General features: G+C 39.6%; 1 pseudogene; it reads left to right on the forward strand.

The window, feature by feature from the left end:
• The first annotated feature begins 326 nt into the window (after window positions 1-326).
• On the forward strand, window positions 327-1428 carry LOC784193 (nucleosome assembly protein 1-like 1; annotated as a pseudogene).
• Window positions 1429-5675: the final 4247 nt, after the last annotated feature.

Here is a 5675-nt window from a genome sequence, read left to right on the forward strand (position 1 = left end):
GCTTTCACACAGCAAAGTTAACCATCGATGAAACAAGACAACCTACTGAATAGAATAATAGACTCTTTTTAAGAAAATTAATTTTGCTGTTTTTGATATCAATCTTAATTATTACTGTAATTACAAATTGGATAAAAGCTTATCCCTGAGGGAATGAATACTTTTCAGGATTTAAAAAGTGCTTTAAATAAAATATGAAAAGGGGAAACGGCTCTTTTAGTGTCATCTGCTCACGGTGCCGCCTCCTGCTCCTCCCGCCGCAGCCCTGAGTCACTCACTGCCTGCGCAGCTCCGCCGCTCGGCTCCCCACCCTCGCCACCGATACTTGGCATTTGTACAACATGGCGCACATCGACAACTTGCCTAGGGTAGTTAAAAGACGAGTGAATGCTCTCAAAAACCTTCAAGTTAAATGTGCACAGATAGAAGCCAAATTCTATGAGGAAGTTCATGATCTTGAAAGAAAAGTACGCTGTTCTTTATCAGCCTCTGTTTGATAAACGATTTGTGATCATTAATGCCATTTATGAACCTACGGAAGAAGAATGTGAATGGAAACCAGATGAGGAAGATGAAATTTCGGAAGAGCTAAAAGAAAAGGCCAAGATTGAAGATGAGAAAAAGGATGAAGAAAAAGAAGATCCCAAGGGACTTCCTGAGTTTTGGTTGACCGTTTTTAAGAATGTTGACTTGCTCAGTGATATGGTTTAGGAACATGATGAGCCTATTCTGAAGCACTTGAAAGATATTAAAGTGAAGTTCTCAGATGCTGGTCAACCTATGAGTTTTGTCTTAGAATTTCACTTTGAACCCAATGAATATATCACAAATGAAGTGTTGACAAAGACATACAGGATGAGGTCAGAACCAGATGATTCTGATCCCTTTTCTTTTGATGGACCGGAAATTATGGGTTGTACAGGGTGCCAGATAGACTGGAAAAAAGGGAAGAATGTCACTTTGAAAATGATTAAGAAGAAGCAGAAACACAAGGGACATGGGACAGTTCGTACTGTGACCAAAACAGTTTCTAATGACTCTTTCTTTAATTTTTTTGCCCCTCCCGAAGTTCCTGAGAGTGGAGATGTGGATGATGATTCTGAAGCTATCCTCACTGCAGACTTTGAAATTGGTCACTTTTTACGTGAGCATATAATCCCAAGATCAGTGTTATGCTTTACTGGAGAAGCTATTGAAGATGATGACGATTATGATGAAGAAGGTGAAGAAGCGGATGAGGAAGGGGAAGAAGAAGGAGATGAGGAAAATGATCCAGACTATGACCCAAAGAAGGATCAAAACCCAGCAGAGCGCAAGCAGTAGTGAAGCAGGATGTATGAGGCCTGAGTATAACCTGCACTGATCTACCTTCTGCTTCCATGGAAGGGATGAATTTACATCATTTGACAAGCCTATTTCAAGTTTTTTGTTGTTTGTTTTCTCATTTTTGTTTTTTCATCCTAAAATAAAAATGTCATATAATTTTAAAAAAAAAAGAAAGAGGGAAACGATTTTCATGTGGTATTTTACATCTTTTAGAATCGATACTGCTGCTGCTGCTGCTGCTGCTAAGCCGCTTCAGTCGTGTCCGACTCTGTGTGACACCATAGACGGCAGCCCACCAGGCTTCCCCGTCCCTGGGATTCTCCAGGCAAGAACACTGGAGTGGGTTGCCATTTCCTTCTCCAATGCATGAAAGTGAAGAGTGAAAATGAAGTTGCTCAGTCATGTCCAACTCTTAGCAACCCCATGGACTGCAGCCTACCAGGCTCCTCCGTCCATGGGATTTTCCAGGCAAGAATTGATACTAGCTGGTTTTATTTGAAGAGTTTTAGAGGTAGAAGTGGTATTATAGACCATCCTACCTAATTGGGCTTCCCTTGTGGCTCAGCTGGTAAAGAATCCGCCTGCAATGTGGGAGACCTGGGTTCAGTCCCTAGGTTGGGAAGTTCCCCTGGAGAAGGGAATGGCTACCCACTCCAGTATTCTGGCCTGGGGAATTCCATGGATTGTATAGTCCATGGGGTCACAAAGAGTCAGACACGACTGACAAACTTCAACTTTACCCAATTGCTTCATTTTAGAGGTTAAAAAAGGAATACTCTAGGTCATATAAGTTAGTAGAAGGGCCAAGGAAAGAGTGCCTTCATGCTGCAGCGCTTTCATCCCACCAGTGGTCTGCAATCTGAATTCGGCTATGTACTCCATTAGTACATAGTAGAAGGGCATGTACCTTCTATACATGTGGTTGCATACTTACTTGTAACTTAATATATGTATACTTATATTAATGTTATATGATTAGTGTAAAATGTATACAAAAATAGAAATTCAAAAGAGCATTTACAAACAGGACTTCCAGGTCTGGATAACACTTATTCTATAGTTTTCTTGCTACAACTAAAACCCCTGAACATCATATATTAATGAAACAAAGGGGGACTCTGTAAAGTAGGGAGAAGAAAACAGGCCAACTAGGTATTTTGACAGCCAAGAAATAACACAAAATTCAGTTCACTGTCGTTTTATTGCCTCATACATCTGGACTGGGTGCTAGAGAGGCCTCCAGCCTGGAAATACCAATAGATATAAACATAACAGCCCAAAGGAAAGCCTGCTTTCTGTCGCCAAAAGACCAGGAAAGTAGAAGCCCAATGAGACAGCAAATTCTGAGATAATAACTGCCTTATTCTAGTCTAACACCATGGAAAACCTGTGATCCACATCCATCATTAAAGGCTGAGCAGAAAGCCTAGACTTCAACTCTCATCACCCCACTGTAACAAGAAACACTCCCAGTACACATAAAATATCCACCATTCTACCCCTGGAATGATATCAGAGGAAGCCAATGCAGAGCTTGGATTTTCTCTTCTTCCAGCTCTCCACAATCTCCTATCAGTAGAGAGCACATGGTGAGCCTAGACTTCCATACCATCTGAATGGTAATGAGGCATCCCTTTCCCTACTGCTACAGTGGCACTAGCAGAAGCCTAGTGAAGAGTGAAATTCCACACCCATCCAGCAATGAGGTAAGCCTCCTCACTGTAGTAACAGTGAAGACTGACCAGGGAATCGAACGTCCACCTCTACCTAGCAGTAATTACACTGCCTCTCCCTCTTCTCACACAGTGCCGGAGGAGGTCTGCTAAAATAGAAGATCTAAATAAGATCCAGAGTATCCTAACACAATACTCAAAATGTCCAGGATACAACTAAAAATCACTGTCATAGCTAGCATCAGGAAACCCTAACATAAACGAGAAAAGAAAATAAACAGATAATGCCACCCAGATGTCAAAGATACTGAAAGTATCTGGCAATGATTTTTAAATGAGACACTATAAAAAGGCTTCAATGAACAACTAAAAATATGCTTGAAACAAAAGAAAAAAATAGAAAGACTCAAAAAGAAACAGAAAGCTTTAACAATAAAAGAAGAACAATGAGGAGGAAGAAGAGGAGAAAGAAAAATGAAAATTTTACAACTGAAAGAAACATTAACTGAATATCCAGTAAACTTTCACTGAATGAACTTAGCAGAATTAAAAAGGTCAGGGGAAAGAACTGGTGTGCTTGAAGATAGAAATTACCCAGTCTAAACCAGAGGAAATACAGACTGAAACAAAGAAATGAACAGAGACTAAGTTATCCATGAAAAGAGAGGAAGATCTAACGTTTATTCAATGGAGTCACATATGGAGAGAAGAAGGTAGATCTTGAGAAGTATTCAAAGAAATGACGGCTGAATGTTTCCCAAATTTGGCAAAAGACATAAGCCTACAAATTTAAGGAACTAAGCAAATTCCTAAAAGTATAAGCCCAAGGAATTTCATACCAAGACACATTATAATCAAACCTCTGAAAACTAAAGACAAAATATCTTGAAAGCAGAGAAAAATGATACCTCACCTCTAGGAGAAAAATGATTCAATTGATAGTGGGTTCTCCTTAGGAGCCATGGAAGCTAGAAGAAAGAAGCACAACATTGTTTAAGTACTAAAGGAAGGGCTTCCCAGGTGACTCAAAGATAAAGAACCCACTTGCCAATGCAGGAGACACAAGTTCAATCCCTGGGTTGGGAAGATCCCCTACAGAACGGAGTGGCTACCCACTCCTGCCTGGAGAACTCCATGGGCAGAGGAGCCTGGTGGGCTACAGTCCATGGGGTTGCAAAAAGTTGGACACAATTGAGCAACTAACACTTCGCTTCACTTCAAGTTTATTACACTTCACTCAAATGAAGTGAAGTGCTTCATTTGAGTATCAATGGTATCATTTGGTATTTGGTATCATTTGAGTATCAGTGGTATCATTTGGTATCATTTGGTATTTGGTATCAAAAGGCTGATACCATTATACTGTATAAGTTATGCATGTATAGTATAAAATATAATGCAACCACTAAAATTACAAATATATACACTTAAAAACACTTTATTCAGATAAATCAAAATAAAGTTATTTTTTAAAGTTTAGGTAACACACAGGACAGCAGGAATAAAATGGAAAAGAAAAACGGAAAATGAGAAATAAAATGGAAAATGTAAACCCTAATGTATCAGTAATTACATTAAATGTAGTTTGTCTAAATATACTAATTAAAAGACAAGAGATAGGCAGGGTGAATTAAAAATCAACACTCAATATAGGCTATCTACAAAACTGACTTAGTTATAATACTATAGAAAAATATAAAGTAAAAGGATGGAAAAGATATCTTATTCAAACATTAATGAAAAGAAAGAGGGACTATATTGATATCAGGTCACTTAGAGTTAAAAGTGAAAAAAATTTCCAGGGACAGAGAGGGACATTACATAATAATAAAAAGGTCAGTCCACTAAGAAGACATAACAGTCCTAAAGGTGGAGGGTCTAAACATCAGAACTGCAAAATGAGTAGGGTAAGAGGACTGATAAAAGTGAAAGGAGAAATAGACAAATTCACACTTAGAGAGCTGGAGATGTCAATATCCCACTCTTAAGAAATGATAGAACATCTAGGCAGAAAATCATCAAGTATATAAAAGAAATAAACAATACTATCAACCAACAACAATGAATTCACAATTGTAAAACACTCTACCCAACAAGAACAGAGTACACATTCTTTTAAAATATTCAGTTCAGTTCAGTTCAGTCACTCAGTTGTGTCCGACTCTTTGCGACCCCATGAATCGAAGCATGCCAGGCCTCCCTGTCCATCACCAACTCCTGGAGTTCACTCAGACTCACGTCCATCGAGTCAGTGATGCCATCCAGCCATCTCATCCTCTGTCGTTCCCTTTTCCTCCTGCCCCCAATACGTCCCAGCATCAGAGTCTTTTCCAATGAGTCAACTCTTCGCATGAGGTGGCCAAAGTATTGGAGTTTCAGCTTTAGCATCAGTCCTTCCAAAGAAATCCCAGGGCTGATCTCCTTCAGAATGGACTGGTTGGATCTCCTTGCAGTCCAAGGGACTCTCAAGAGTCTTCTCCAACACCACAGTTCAAAAGCATCAATTCTTCGGCGCTCAGCCTTCTTCACAGTCCAACTCTCACATCCATACATGACCACTGGAAAAACCATAGCCTTGACTAGACGAACCTTTGTTGGCAAAGTAATGTCTCTGCTTTTGAATATGCTATCTAGGTTGGTCATAACTTTCCTTCCAAGGAGGAAGCGTCTTTTAAT

This window comes from Bos taurus, chromosome 21 (assembly GCF_002263795.3).
Source record: "Bos taurus isolate L1 Dominette 01449 registration number 42190680 breed Hereford chromosome 21, ARS-UCD2.0, whole genome shotgun sequence".
In the NCBI taxonomy this organism is placed as follows: domain Eukaryota; kingdom Metazoa; phylum Chordata; class Mammalia; order Artiodactyla; family Bovidae; genus Bos; species Bos taurus.